The 15637-nt window shown below is 42.8% G+C and overlaps 1 protein-coding gene across 3 annotated transcripts in view; it reads right to left on the bottom strand.

The window, feature by feature from the left end:
* Positions 1-15315, bottom strand: part of ZNF652 (zinc finger protein 652) — a 66506-nt gene extending 51191 nt beyond the window's left edge. For 2 of the 3 annotated variants that reach the window (XM_003912707.5, XM_017950545.3), the window contains exon 1: positions 15109-15315. The gene's annotated coding sequence lies outside the window, so the exon portion shown is untranslated. Of the gene's footprint in view, positions 1-4104; positions 4793-15108 lie in introns of those variants that run through there. The other variant, XM_017950544.3, reaches the window with a different exon arrangement.
* Between the last annotated feature and the right edge of the window lie 322 nt (positions 15316-15637).

Raw genomic sequence — 15637 nt, 5'->3', positions numbered from 1 at the left:
GCATTTTTGTTTCCTAGAATGCTTAAGGGGAGTTTTTCTTTTTTTCTAAAAAGTGGTATGCTTCTGAATGAAACTGTCGAATGAAAAACAAAACAAAATAAGAATTTAAAAAGTGATTTGCTAATGGAAGGAATACTTAAGGGTTCTTAAGCTGTGAGAAAAAGTGATTTTTAAAAAATCCGTATCTACTTCATATTGCCAATTCCTTCCTCCTCTGCCATAAACTAAACTGTTTCAAGGAATTATTCAATTTAATGCAGTGGCCAGGTGCGGTGGCTCACAACTGTAATCCCAGCACTTTGGGAGGCCGAGGCAGGTGGATCACCTGAGGTCACGAGTTCCAGACCACCCTGGCCAATATGGTGAAACTCTGCCTCTCCTAAAAATACAAAAATTTGCTAGGCCAGCTATTTGGGAGGCTGAGACAGCAGAATTGCTTGAATCCGGGAGGCTGACATTGGAGTGAGTCGAGATCACACCACTGTACTCCAGCCAGGAAAATAGTGCAAAACTCCATCTCAAAAAAGAAAGAAAGAAAAAAAAAAATGTAATGCAGTGAGTTTGGATGCCATGGTTTGCCACAGCAGGGATTCTTTGCATTAGTAAGTGTGGAGTGAAAGATACCGAAGTACTACCCTATCTACAATGGTATTCCGCCTCAAGATCAGTAGCTTTTTCTCCTTCAAGAATCACTAAATACTTCAATTTTCTCAGAGCAAGACATGAAACCATCCTCCACGAAGACTCTTGACTACTACTCTCAGTTAATTTCCTAGTAAACAAAAGTTGGCTATTTTCCATATGCTAATGGACTTAGGGACTTATAACTATACTGAAAAGGGTACTATTGTGCAAGAACTATACTCACAGAAGTGATAAATCATGTTTCTGCATGGAATACAAGAAGGGTGGGGAAAATTCTGCCCTACCTTAAAATGGCCTTGGGCAGAACTATCTGTGAATGTCAAAAGATAACTCCTAAAGATATTAATGTCAAAGATAACTTACATTTGTTTAACAAATACAGAGATCCAGCTACATTATATATAGTACATATATACGTACAATCTATGTTATAACCACAGCGAATCTATGAACAGATATTCAGGCTTCAGAATAGAGTTTAAAAGCTTAAGATGATTCCAAATAGAAAAGGATATTAGTTGAAAATCAAATGAAATCTGAATTAAATATAAAGTGTAGTTAATAGTAATATACCAATGTCAGTTTCTTAGTTTTGAGAAATACACCATGGTTATGACTTTAACAAAAGAATCCATGAGGAGTTTATGGGTACAGAGTTGCACTCTACTTGTAACTTTTCTGTAAATTTAAGATTATTCCAAAAATAAAAAAAAAATTATTTGTAAGCTGGATGTGGTAGCTCATGCCTGTAATCCCAGCACTCTGGGAGGCCAAGGTGGGTGGATCACCTGAGATCAGGAGTTCGAGAGCAGCCTGGCCAACATGGTGAAACGCTGTCTCTACTAAAAATACAAAAATTACCCAGGCGTGGTGTTGCATGCCTGTAATCCCAGCTACTCAGGAGGCTGAGACAGGAGAATCGCTTGAACCTGGGAGGCAGAGGTGGCAGTGAGCTGAGATTGCGCCACTGCCCTCCAGCCCAGGTGACAGAGATGAGAGACTCCGTCTTAAAAAAAAAAAAAAAAAAAATTGTAGAGAGAACTTATTGCAACAGCATAAAGTGAGTTAGTGAGTTATAATCACTTCAATTAACAGATTTTCTTTGATTTAAAAAGGCAGGCTGCTTATTCACCTTACTTTTCTCAAAAGTGAGACTTTTAAAAAACGGCTGGGTGCAGTGGCTCACACCTGTAATCCCAGCACTTTGGGAGGCCAAGGTGGGCGGATCACCTGAGGTCAGGAGTTCAAGATCAGCCTGGTCAACATGGCGAAACCCCGCCTCTACTAAAAATACAAAAATTAGCTAGGCATGTTGGTAGGCTCCTATAATCCCAGCTACTCAGGAGGCTGGGGCAGGAGAATTGCTTGAACCCAGGAGGCAGAGGTTGCAGTGAGCCGAGGTTGCGTCACTGCCCTCCAGCCTGGGCGACAGAGTGAGACTCTGCCTCAAAAAAAATATATATATATATAATATATATATACACACACACATATACACACACACACACATATATTTATATACATAAATATATTTTTAAAAAACTTTGATGTTTTAAGACATTATTAGGATTCTTTGGTAAAGACTACCAATTAGCAAATGGACTTGGTTTTTTCACCAGAATCCATGTACAAACACGTGTAAGTATTCTTTATGGCACAAATCCCAAACTAGCTAATGCCAAGAAAACCTGACTGACTTCTGACATTAACTGGCATGGCTGCTTACAGATCATAACACTATGGGAATTCAGCACTATTTTCCTAACTGTGAAAGGTGCATATTTTTGGATGTAGCCATTGAAGAATTCACCACCAGAAGATGGTAAGTATAAAAAGAGTGTATACAACAGCATTTTATATTATAGCATTTTTTATTATAACATAAATAATGGTACATACAGACACAGGCATACTGCATAGCCATCGGAATTATGATGCAGATTTATAATAACTGACATAGAAATACATCTATATAAAAAAGATTAAAGAACATGTGAGGATGGCGTCATGCAATTTCACTACTTAAAACCATGGACATATAAATATATATATGTACACTCATATTGAGAGATGTCTCAGGATAGAAGTACAGGCAGAGAAGGCCATACTTTTTTTTTCTTCATATTTTTCTAGAATCCTTAGTTTTAACATAAGCATGTAGTCTGATGTAGTGACTCACGCCTGTAATCCCAGCACTTTGGGAGGCTGAGGTGGGAGGATTGCTCAAGCTCAGGAGTTTGAGGCCAGCCTGGGCAACATAGTGAGACCCCCACCTATACAGGAAAAAGTACAAAAAATAGCCAGGTGCCGTGGCACATGTCTGTAAGCCCAGCTATTCAGAAGGCTGAGGCGGGAGGATCACTTGAGCCCAGGAGTTCAAGGCTGCAGTGAGTTAGGATCATACCACTGCGATCACACCACTCCAGCCTGGGTGACAGTGCAAGATTGTCTCAAAAACAAAAAATAAACAAAAAGCCAACAGCCAAAAGACCCTAAGTTCACAGGTTGTCAATGTTAACTGCAACGTTAGCTACATAATTTTAGCTTACAGATATAACATACATCACCACAATACTGTTTTTTTGTTTTTTTTTTTTTTTAGACGGAGTCTTGCTCTGTCGCCCAGGCTGGAGTGCAGTGGCCGGATCTCAGCTCACTGCAAGCTCCGCCTCCCAGGTCTACGCCATTCTCCTGCCTCAGCCTCCCGAGTAGCTGGGACTACAGGCGCCCGCCACCTCGCCCGGCTAGTTTTTTGTATTTTTTTGGTAGAGACGGGGTTTCACCGTGTTAGCCAGGCTGGTCTCGATCTCCTGACCTCGTGATCCGCCCATCTCGGCCTCCCAAAGTGCTGGGATTACAGGCTTGAGCCACCGTGCCCGGCCCACAGTACTGTTTAATGCCAATGGACAAACTGTAATTTAAAATATCAAGTTATTTCATATAAATTCCATTTGTAAATATATATACTACTAATAGTGTTTGTACTTTAGTTGAGAAGATCAGTCAATAGTTTTTTTGGTTTTTTTTGTTTTTGCACAAGCAGACAAATCTCTCTTCTTCTTGCCAAGGACTAACCTTTCCAAATCAATGAATTTGGGAGCTGAGAGAACTTATAATGTATCCAAGATAAACCTATTATATGAGAGATGAGGAAACAAGAGGTTCAGAAAAGTTAAATGGCTCCTCTACAGTCAGCAGCTAGCTGATGGCAGAACTGAGCCTAATACCCAGATTTTTCTCATAAGGCTCAAAATGAAATAGTCCTACATAAAAATATTAATAATACCAGTTGCTGACAAAAATGTGGAACAAGTAGAATTTTTCTGTCTTTCCAGTAGGGATGGAGAAACAGCTTGGTAATTTCTTGTAAGCTAAATATACATACCATATGACCTAGCAGTCCCACTCCTAGGTATTTACCCACGAGAAATGAAAACTTATATTCATCCCAAAACCTACCATGAACATTTACAGTGGCTCTGTTCATAATCACCCGAAATTGGAAGCCAAATGTCCCTCAAATGGTTAAGGATGTAAGTGATCTGTGGTATATCCACACAAAGGAATATTACCTGGCAATAAAAAGGAACAAATTGTTGATAAACCCAAATACTTGGACAAATCTCAGCGGCATTACTATGAGTAAAAGAAGCCAATCTCTAAAGGTTACATACTATATGAGTCCATGTCACATCCTGCAAAAGACAAAACTATAGTGACAAGAGATCGATAGTTGCCCAGGGTGAGGGGAGAGTATGAGTGCAATGGGACAGTGGGAGGGAGTTATCTGGAGTGATGGAACTGTTCCGTGTCCTGGCTGTGGTGGTGGTGGTGGTGGTTGCACAAACTGATATTCCCAGAACTGTATGAATATCAAAATGTCAATTTTACTGTATATTAATTTAAAAATTAAAATAAATTATTTACTCAGTCTCCGGTTTCTAAAGGCCAGAAATACCTATAAATTTCAAACTCTTTTTTTGCGGGGGGCAGGCAGGGTCTCACCCTGTCACCAGGCTGGCAAGCAGTGGCATGATTCTGGCTCACTGCAGCCTTCACGTCCCAGGCTCAGGTGATCCTCCCATCTTAGCCTCCTGAGTAGCTGGGACTACACCACACCTGGCTAATTTTTTGATTTTTTTTGTAGAGACAGGTCTTACTATGTTTCCCGGGCTAGTCTCAAGCTCCTATCCTCAACTGATCCTTCCACCTCGGCTTCCCAAAGTGATGGGATTACAGGTGTGAGACACTGTACCCAGCCAAATTCTTTTTTTTTTTTTTTTTTTTGAGACGGAGTCTCGCTCTGTCGCCCAGGCTGGAGTGCAGTGGCGCGATCTCGGCTCACTGCAAGCTCCACCTCCCGGGTTCACGCCATTCTCCCGCCTCAGCCTCCAAGTAGCTGGGACTACAGGCGCCCGCCACCACGCCCGGCTAGTTTTTTGTATTTTTTTTAGTAGAGACAGGGTTTCACCATGTTAGCCAGGATGGTCTCGATCTCCTGACCTCGTGATCCACCCGCCTCGGCCTCCCAAAGTGCTGGGATTACAGGCTTGAGCCACCGCGCCCGGCCCAAATTCTTTAAATTAATTGTTTTTTTTTTGAGACAGAGTCTTGCTCTGTCACCTGGACTGGAGTGCAGTGATGTGATTTTGGCTTACTACAACCGCCACCTCCTGGGGAAATATATTTTGTTAAGCACTATATAGGGCAGTGGTTTTTTCAAAGTGCCCGTACCAACCCAATTTTTCTAAATGAAATAAAACAGAATAAAAATTCTAACAGATTGCCTCACAGTTAGTAAGAGTAAGTACTGTCTCCAAGTTTTTGTTTCAGTTGTGGGTGTAGGTATGAATGTGAAAATGTGTGGGCACGCATGCACTGCTTCTTACTGTGGATCACAGTCAAAAAGTTTGAGAAATACTGCTAGAGGGAATTAAATAAACAACAGTTCTAGATTTAGAACAGTCCGGCCCTGCAAGAGTTGGCTTCTGTGGACGTGTATTTAGTACACAGTGCACCACCTGGCCTTACAGACATAAATCATCTTTAAAGAAATAAAAAATATCTTAAAAAAAAATCTAACTTTCCATACGAGGTGATGAAAGGATTGAGGAGACACTGGAAGGCAGAACAAAGTACCTTTTGGATATTAATTATAATAATACCTGACAAATTAGAATAGACGCAGAAGTGTTTATTTGTTTACCATAATCCAACAAGAAGAAATTAGTCATATGAAATTCTATAATTTCTACTATACATATCATTTCCAAATTTTAGTTTAAACATTTTCTCACTTAGCAATGGTTTCTTATTATATCATACAAGCTTTAAATATATCTCAAAGAACCAAATTATATAATATTAGAGCAGGGTAAGACACACATTAATATCACAAAAATAAAAATAATAAAAAAGAGGGAAAAAAGGTAAATGTATCTGCTTTTAAGAAAATTATACTGCTAAGTCTCTGCTGTGTAATATATAAAAAGGCTTTTTCCCTTTGTGAATAACCTTTCAGATAAAAGCTATATTCCAAGATAATTTGGCTTTAGCCACCAGTAGACTATAAATAACTTATTTTTAAAAAGATTCACGCCTGTAGTCCCAGCTACTCGGGAGGCTAAGGCAGGAGAATCACTTGAACCTGGCAGGTGGAGGTTGCAGTGAGCCGAGATCACGCCACTGCACCTCAACCTGGGCATGGAAGCAATACTCCGTCTCCAAAAAAAAAAAAACCTGTCCACTCAAACTTAATTCTAAAATCTTCATATCTAAAACACCATTATTATGCTGAAAGTTACCTGGCTTACTTTATTTATTAATTTTTTTTTTTGAGATGGAGTCTCAACTGTCACCCAGGCTGGAATGCAGTGGTGCAATCTCGGCTCACTGCAACCTCCACCCCCCAGGTTCAAGTGATTCTCATGCCTCAGTCTCCCAAGTAGCTGGAATTACAGGCCTGCGCCACCACGCCCGGCTAATTTTTGTATTTTTAGTAGAGACGGGGTTTCTCCATGTTGGCCAGGCTGGTCTCGAACTCCTGACCTCAAGTGATCTGCCTGCCTTGGCCTCCCAAAGTGCTGGGATTACAGGCATGAGCCACTGCACCCAGTCATCTTGGCAGTTATTTTTTTTTATTTTTATTTTTTTGAGACGGAGTCTCCCTCTGTAGCCCAGGCTGGAGTGCAGTGGCCGGATCTCAGCTCACTGCAAGCTCTGCCTCCCGGGTTCACGCCATTCTCCTGCCTCAGCCTCCCTAGTAGCTGGGACTACAGGCGCCCGCCACCTCGCCCGGCTAGTTTTTTGTATTTCTTAGTAGAGACGGGGTTTCACCGTGTTAGCCAGGAAGGTCTCAATCTCCTGACTTCGTGATCCACCCGTCTCGGCCTCCCAAAGTGCTGGGATTACAGGCTTGAGCCACCGCGCCCGGCCAATCTCGGCAGTTATTAAAGAGCATGGCTACATACAATTACATACAATTTCATCAACCAATTGATTGACAGGTCTTCCAAATTCCAAAATATTCAAAACAAGATTAACTATTTTAAGTTCTTCATGTTGCTTTTTTGTTTAGAACTTTGGGGTTCTAAAAAGTTTAAATATATGTTACTTGTAAAAGTTACATTAAATAAAAAAGTTTTAATAATTAATTCATGAGGGATTGTGATTTCAATATTATGAAATGAGACAGTAAAAGAAAAAATTTGCCTGGGCATGGTGGTTCATGCCTATCTTCCCAGCACCTTGGGAGGCCGAGGCGAGAGAAATCACTTGGGCCCAGCAGGAGTCTGAGATCAGCCAAGGCAACAGAGTGAGGAAAAAAATACAAAAATAAGCCAGGCATGGTGTTGCACACCTGTAGTCCTAGCTGCTCAGGAGGCTGAGGTGAGATGATCTCTTGAGTCTGGGAGGTGAAAGCTGCAGTGAGCCAAGATGGCACCACTGCACTCCAGCCTGGGTGACAGAGTGAGACCCTGTCTCAAAATAAAAAATAAAAACTAAAAATAATTAGTAGTGGCTGGGCGTGGTGGCTCAAGCCTGTAATCCCAGCACTTTGGGAGGCTGAGGCGGGCAGATCATGAGGTCAGGAGTTCGAGACCAGCCTGGCCAATATGGTGAAACCCCATCTCTCTTAAAAATACAAAAATTAGCCGGGTGTGGTGGCAGGCAATCCCAGCTACTCAGGAGGCTAAGGCAGGAGAACTGCTTGAACCTGGGAGGCAGAGGTTGCAGTGAGCTGAGACCACGCCATTGTACTGAAGCCTGGGCAACAGAGCAAGACTCCAACTCAAAAAAAAAACAAAAACAAAAAAAACCAGTATCTACAAAACAAATCTCTCAAGTGTAATAATCATTTTAAATACATTTTCCATCATTTTAGCCCCTCTTTATTTAAGGATAAAAGAATACAGGGTTTGCTCTTAGGTTGACTTGGGAATTCTCTTAATATTGTGAAAATCCAAGCTAGGTCTTTGAGAATATATTAAAAAGTGGTTTGAAATTATTTTCCCCCACTAAATACTTCATTATTTTGTTTAAAATACAATATTACAGGGCTGGGCACAGTGGCTCACACCTGTAATCCCAGCACTTTGGGAGGCTGAGGCAGGCGGATCATAAGGACAGGAGTTCAAGACCAGCCTGGCTAACATGGCGAAATCTCATCTCTACTAAAAAATACAAAAATAAGCCAGGTACAGTGGCAGATGCCTGTAGTCCCAGCTACTCGGGAGACTGAGACAGGAGAACTGCCTGAACCCAGGAGGTGGAGGACGGACAGTGAGCTGAGATCCTGCCACTGCGCTCCATCCTGGGCAACAGAGCGAGACTCAGCCTCGAAAAAAGAAAAAGAAAAAAATAGGATATTACAATCTTCCTATGGATCAGTGGGGGGTATATTTTAAATTAAAAAAATTAATAGGTATACATTCACATACATCAAAATTTTAAGTATAAAAGAATATATAGAGACTACAGTAGCATTATTTATGATAGCCAAAAACCAGAAACAACCTAAATTTCCATCAATGATACAATGGACAAATAAATTATATACATACAATGTATATATTATAATTGTGGTTTATATGAGGACAAATTATTGTTACATACAACAATATGGACAAATCTCATAAATACAATTTTAAGCTAAGGAAGCCAGACACAAACAAGTTTATATGTATTCCACTTATATAAAGTTCAAAAAACTACTCTATGATTGCAGAACGCAGGATGGTGAAAACCTCTGGGAGAGAAGTAATTGGGAAAGGGCATGAGAGGCTACCAGGACATTAATCTTAATTCCTTATTCTTGGTACTGATTATACAGAGAAAATTCATCAAACTGTACACCTATGGTTTCTCTACTTTTCTGTAAGAAGTTAGGTTTCCTTGAGTCCCCAAAAACGGAATCAAAATTCCAAAGCTGAAAAGTATAAATGTATTAAAGACTATATTCTGCACTAGCATTGAAAGACAAAATGAATAACCCAACACTGTGTATCTTTATTTAACCCAGCTAAGAGTCATAACCCTCTGATGCCACATGCACAGTAAAGACCAAGAAATCAGGCTGTGTAGCCATTCTTTCCCGTTTTTGTTCTCCCCCAAAAATCCCATCTCGCCACATATTCACTGGTTTATCAAGGAACTAACAGAAGAAACCAACTATCTGCTAGGCCATTTGACTTCAGTGAACCGGGGAAAAATAATAGTAAAAACAAAAACACAGACCGGGGTAGTGGCTCATGCCTGTAATCCCAGTACTTTGGGAGGCCAAGGCAGGCAGATCACCTGAGGTCAGGAGTTTGAGACTAGCCTGGTCAACATGGCAAAACCCTGTCTCTACTAAAAATACAAAAATTAGCCAGGTGTGGTGGCACATGCCTATAATCCCAGCTACTTGGAGGAGGCTGAGGCATGAGAATCGCTTGAACCTGGGAGGCAGAGGCTGCAATGAGCCAAGATCACACTACTGCACTTTAGCCTGGAGGACAGAGCAAGACTCTGTCTCCAAAAAACAAACAAACAAACCACCCCTCCTCACAAAAAGTTTACTTAGCAAAATGTATGATAGTAAATCAATCACCTACATTTTGTTTGTTTAGTCATTCTGGGCTCACACAGCATTAGGGCTGTTATTATACATTCTGGCCAAATTAAGTTGTTTTCAGTATGCTGCAAAATCTAAGGTGAGTCCAAGACCACCATATGCCAATCCCTCTTTATCAGCAATTCCATACTAGTGACTGAGTCCACTGATGGGCAAGCCTGCAGGTGGCTCAATAATAAAAGAAAATAAGGATTAGCAGATTCTCCTGAGGTAAATCCTACTGTACTACTGATGTGTCTACCTTACCTGAAAAGTCTCTAGGTAACTCTTATGGGCTCACGGACTTATCACAATGCTATCCTGCAAAAAATTACAGAATAATTTCATTCTATAGTAACCTAAGGAAATCCTATTTTTAAAGCTGTATGCATGTAATAAAACTGTATACATGGCCCTAATTGAATTTACTTTTCAAGGTAATCAATCACTTGAACTATGTTTTAAAAAAAAAAAAAAAAAAGAGGCTGGGTGCAGTGACTCACGCCTGCGATTCCAGCACTTTGGGAGGCTGAGGTGGGCGGATCACAAGGTCAGGAGTTTGAGACCAGCCTGATCAATATGGGGAAACCTTGTCTCTACTAAAAATACAAAAAAATTAGCCAGGCACGATGGTGCGTGCCTGTAATCCCAGCTACTTGGGAGGCTGAGGCAGGAGAATTGCTTGAACCCGGGAGAAGGAGGTTGCAGTGAGCTGAGATCATGTCACTGCACTCCAGCCTGGGCGACAGAGCAAGACTCCGTCTCAAAAAAAAAAAAAAGATAATGTCATCTTTACCATAAAGCTGCCTTTTTGCTAAAAAAACAAGAGAAGGAACTACACATATAATCTACAGGCCTAAAGCAGAGTTCATAAAATCTGACAGGTAAAGAGACCTTACTTTTCTTTGCTTCCCTTGCCAAAGTAAAAATTCATAAAGCACTCAAATCTATAGCCCCAAGAGCAGTTTATAATCAAAATCTCAGAAGAGCAATGGAAATTGTATTAGATAAAATGTTCATAAGTATTTTTAAAAATCAAACATAACTACTATATAAACAAACAGATTAAAATAAACAACTGATACTGCCACTGATTCTATAAAGCACTTCATGGCTTGCATTAACCATGAAAATTTATACAAGGCTTTGCACGTGATTCAACTCTGGACACAGAACCCATTGAGATACGTTAATGTCCTAAAACACCCCTTTCACTACATAAGCTCTGAATAGGCTTAAAACAAGCACAGCCTGTGGGTAGCACTGTAGAATTTGGAGCTAGATTTTACTGTCCCCACCAAGTTCAGCCAGCCAAAGAGCAACAAATCAAAGTTCCCATAAGCACATTGCACCTGCAAGACTTAGGTATACTCCAAGTCAAATATTTGCAATTTTTTCATCCCAAATCTGCACAAATGAAAAAATGCAGATCGCAGTGCCAGACTTTTATATCTTCTCGTAAGACAAAATGATCTGTAGTTTTACTCCAACATGTTCCATATCCTAACATGTATTGAGTCTCTAATATGATCATATGCCACGAACTGCTAGGAGTTTGCATACATTATCGCTAATCCTCATAACAAATCCCATTCTGTTGATGAGGAAACTGAGGCCAGAGAGGTCAAAGTGACTTGTTCAATATCATAAGACCAGTAAATGGTGGAGCTGGGGTTTTAAATCTAGTCATGCCTGGCTCCAAAGCATCATCTCCATGAGCCTTCTTCAGCTAACGTCACTAACCGCAGCACCAGTTCACCTCTATCGAAGTAAATTCAAGTGCTGATTGTCTGAAATGATGACAACACCTGAGAAAAATATCACACCTAAAATGGTAGCACAAGACCCAATACTTCACAACAAGGAGATGCAGTTATGTCCTTTAGAGTAACTAGTTTTAAAGGCTATGGTTCAAAATACAAGACAATCCACTTTTTTTTCCTGTTGTCTGTCAACTGACTTTTTATAACAAGGGAAATGAAACTCAAGAGTATATTCACATTTTTTTTAGTAAAATTATCTAAAACCCCTGAGAAAAGGGTGACTTCAAAAGTTCATATTCTAGTTTACCTCTTTGTTAGGCTTCAGACATTCAAAAACAAAATCACATCAGTAGCATTACTAATCAACTTTTTTTTCTACAGACTTGAAAAGTATTTTCTTACCACACTACGAGATTACTTCCCATACTTAGAACAGAAATGGAAACAGCTCTGGGTGTCACAAATCAGATCTTGAGACCACAGTTGCAGAAAGTAGGTGCTGTTTTCCCTTGAGTAGGAGCTGCTGATCTGAAACCTCCTAAGGGAAGGGTGTCTGAAGAAGAGTGTTGGAGAAACTAAAGCAAGCTGTTTGCATTAATGAGAGTGAACTGCTGGCACCACTACTCCTTAAGTGTTTCACTGCTATGCAATTGTTTTCCAGCTTCCAAGTTCTGAATCTGGCAGGGAGAGAATGCTGTTCTCACAACCGTATGTGTTATATGATCAGCTGCTCTATGATGTGTGGGTGTTTAACTAGGTAAGTGACTGGTTTAGAAGAGGTTCTGCAATACTAAATCAAGGAAGCACACTGTCCCCTAAGATTTTAATGGTCTGTCAGTATACTACAAAGTATATACAAAGAAAAGTAACCTATTTGCAACTCTGAAATGGTTTGGGTTTAGAATAGCCAAATGATTTCAGACAGTAAAACTTCAGGCATGACATGAACAAAAAATGTAACTTGTAATATAAGGCACTGGCAGCATGTTTATGAGATAATAAAAACGGCAATATTTGCAACTTCAGCATGCTTTCAAACTTCTGGATACGCTGCATAATTATTAGAATAAATGCTATTCTTCAGGTGTATGGAACAGGTTCTATAGGCAAGATTCCAAGGCTCCCTTGCCTACCAAAGTGTCAGTTAATATCATAAACTCCTTAGCTTCTCAGAACCCCACCCCACAACCAAACGCAAAAAATATGAAGGTCTCAAAGGATTCTTTAAGTGAAAAAATGTCAGAATCGTAAGCTCCTAGAGAACCGGTACTGTGCTTAAAGTTACTACCCATTCCAACACTATCACAAGCTGGAATAAATATCTCTTGATTGCAATACGACCAAAAGGCAAAAGCTGGGTGCAGAGTAATTTAAACAAAAATTGCTGATATTTATCACCTGTTTATTGATAGATGGTGCAAAGTTCATCCTAGGTTCCAGATCCTAAATATGAAGGCTGAATTCCATAACCACAATTAAAATCCTTCCATTAAAACAAAATTTCCAAATGAATGATTTTGATGGCACCATCACCATTGAGACATGAAATCACAGTTAACAAAGCTGAAAAAAAAAATCCTTTTTATGGAGCAGGTACACCGTTATGAGAATGCTATAGCCTTCTTTTAAGAGATCAGATCAACTTCAGCCAACACATAAAGATTCAGTATAGGCATTATAAAACAGACCTTGGACTTTGCTGTTGAAATTTGCTACATTTAGAATCTGGTGCCAGGAACATACATTACCAATTGGTCAAGTCTAAGCAAATTATTTGGACTCTAGCTTTAACTATTTCTGAAAGACTCTCACATACATTTCCTTTTTACAGTAAGACAAGGAAATGATAATTTACAAATATCTAACTTATCCTAATCAAAGAACAAAACACAAGGTTACATGCATAAGCTACTTTGTTGTTCATTGCTCAGGGCCAGACAATGTAACTCTAATCCTTAAAAGCAAAAAGAAAAACAACTAACCAACTAAACAAAACACACAACCCAAGCTCCTTTCACTTTTGCGTAACATAGATCTTAACCTGAAGTCCTAGGACTAGCTTCAATTTGACTGTAGTGGAACACAAAATGTGTCTATTTAATGGAGAAGATGGTTCTAAAGACTTCTATGACCCCAAAGATTACTAACCACTGAAGACAGGATCACTAAAACTTAGTGAACAGTTTAAACAAAATTATACTAAAGATATTATCTATCTGAATACTGTGCACCGTCCTGATATAAACAACCAAGCTGCCTGCCACCACTGATAATCAGTGGCAAGCCCCACCCACAAAACAGCCCCACTCGGCAACATCACCTGTATTCAGCTCAGACACCACACATCCCAGCAACAGCAGCTCCTCAATCCCTAAGCACACACATGTTGTCAACAAAGCATGTGCTAGTTGCCATTCCCAGAACAATACGGGCCTGGCCATCCTCTGGAAAAAAAAAAAAAATCCCATTCTTTCTTGAATACTGCCCTACTAATACACTATGCCTTCATCATAGATCCCAAACATTACAACAAAATAGGAGAAACTTGCACATACCATATCTAATTAACTGGGAAAAAAGCATCACTCAGGTGTTCCTGAGGGTCCACGGGAGATGCACGTAAGGGAAACATTATGATAATGATGCTTGAACACGGGGACAATCTGGGGGCAAAGGCAGACTCACGCAGGAACACCCCGGGAACGTGGATGTGGAAAGCACCCTTCTCCAAAGGCACAAGCACATTCCTTTGATTGGCACAAGCCATTTCTGACAATGGATCCCGGTGACAGGGGCTGCTCAGCAATCAGGAAGTGAGTGTATGAGTGTGTCTGCGTGTTGTGGGGGAGGGATGCTCTAGTTGTGATCAAAGCTGGACCTTTTCAGAGAAGGTCTCGAATCCTGAAGACAGACTTCGAGGTGAGGCAGGGGCATTTATCGTTTCTACTGGAGACATCCCTCGACAATGAACATGTTACGTGGAGATGTAACGGGGGTGTCACTACCTTTGGTGTCTCCGAGCTAAGAATCTTCAGCAGAGTCTGATTGGAGGGGAGGAGGAGGTGGGGGTGGAGAAAGGTCTGCATTACCCACTGGTGTGAGCGTGGGGCGGCCGGTGGCGGGTGTACATCAGACGCATTTTATCTGCTAGCGGCACAATACTCCCGGGGGTTGGAGGTTTAGGTGCAACCGCAGGGCGGGGGAGGTAGTGGGTGCAAGCCACCAGCTGCAGGGTAGGAGAACGCTCGCAGGAGGACCGGTGCAAATCTCCCCTCGGCCAGCTAACCCGTGCCGCCCCAGCCTCCCCTCAGGCCTCGGGGCGAGCGGACCCGCTGCAAAACTGCAGCCAAGCCCGGGTCCGGGAGGGAGGGGGCGAAAGGGCAGGAGCGGGGCACCCTCAGCACAAGCTGGCTGCCCGAGGAGCTCAGCGCCCGGGGCCTCCCAGCCGGATGGAGGCTGCTCCGGCCTAGCGCACGCAGCTGCCTCGGCGAAGGGTTACGCCGGCCCCCGGAGCCCGGGCCGGCCCGGCGGGCGGCGGAGAGGAAGGGCTGCCGGGGGCGCCGCTGCGACGGTGGCGAGTGCGTGGGGGAAGGGGCCCTTACTCACCCGGGCCGGCCGCCTCCGCCTCCGCCGCCCCGGCCGCCGCCTCGGCGGTCCATCCTTGCGGCGGGGGCCTGCAGCAGCGCCGCTCGAGTCACAACCGCCGGCTGGGCCGGCCCCTCCCCCCTGCCCAACGTCTGTCCTCAGGGCCGCTCCTCAAGACCCGGCCTCGGCCGCTGCCGCTGCCGCCGCCGCCGCAGCGCTACGTGGCCGCCGCTCCGACGTCTCGCGACTCCCTTCCCAGCGCGCGAGGGCGAGCGGGGCCGGCGGGGCGGGCAGCACGGGGCGGGCGGCAGGGGAGGGGGTGTGCGTGTGTGGATGTGTGTGCCGGAGGGGGCAGGGAGGGAGGCGAGCGGCTGCGAGGGCGCGCGCGCGCGCCCGCGGCCCCTTCCCTCGCCGGCCCCCCCGCCCAACAGGGATCCCGACACCTCCCTCCGCCCGCCCCCTCGGCATCCCGGCCGCTGGGAGCGGCGGCGCGCATGCGCAGCCCTCGGGCCGGCCCGGGCGCACCTTTTCTGCCTCCTGCCACATTGTG

Source organism: Papio anubis, chromosome 17, assembly GCF_008728515.1.
Source record: "Papio anubis isolate 15944 chromosome 17, Panubis1.0, whole genome shotgun sequence".
In the NCBI taxonomy this organism is placed as follows: Eukaryota; Metazoa; Chordata; class Mammalia; order Primates; family Cercopithecidae; genus Papio; species Papio anubis.
Note: the sequence above shows the minus strand (reverse complement) of the source record. Positions and strands in the feature narration are given on the sequence as shown.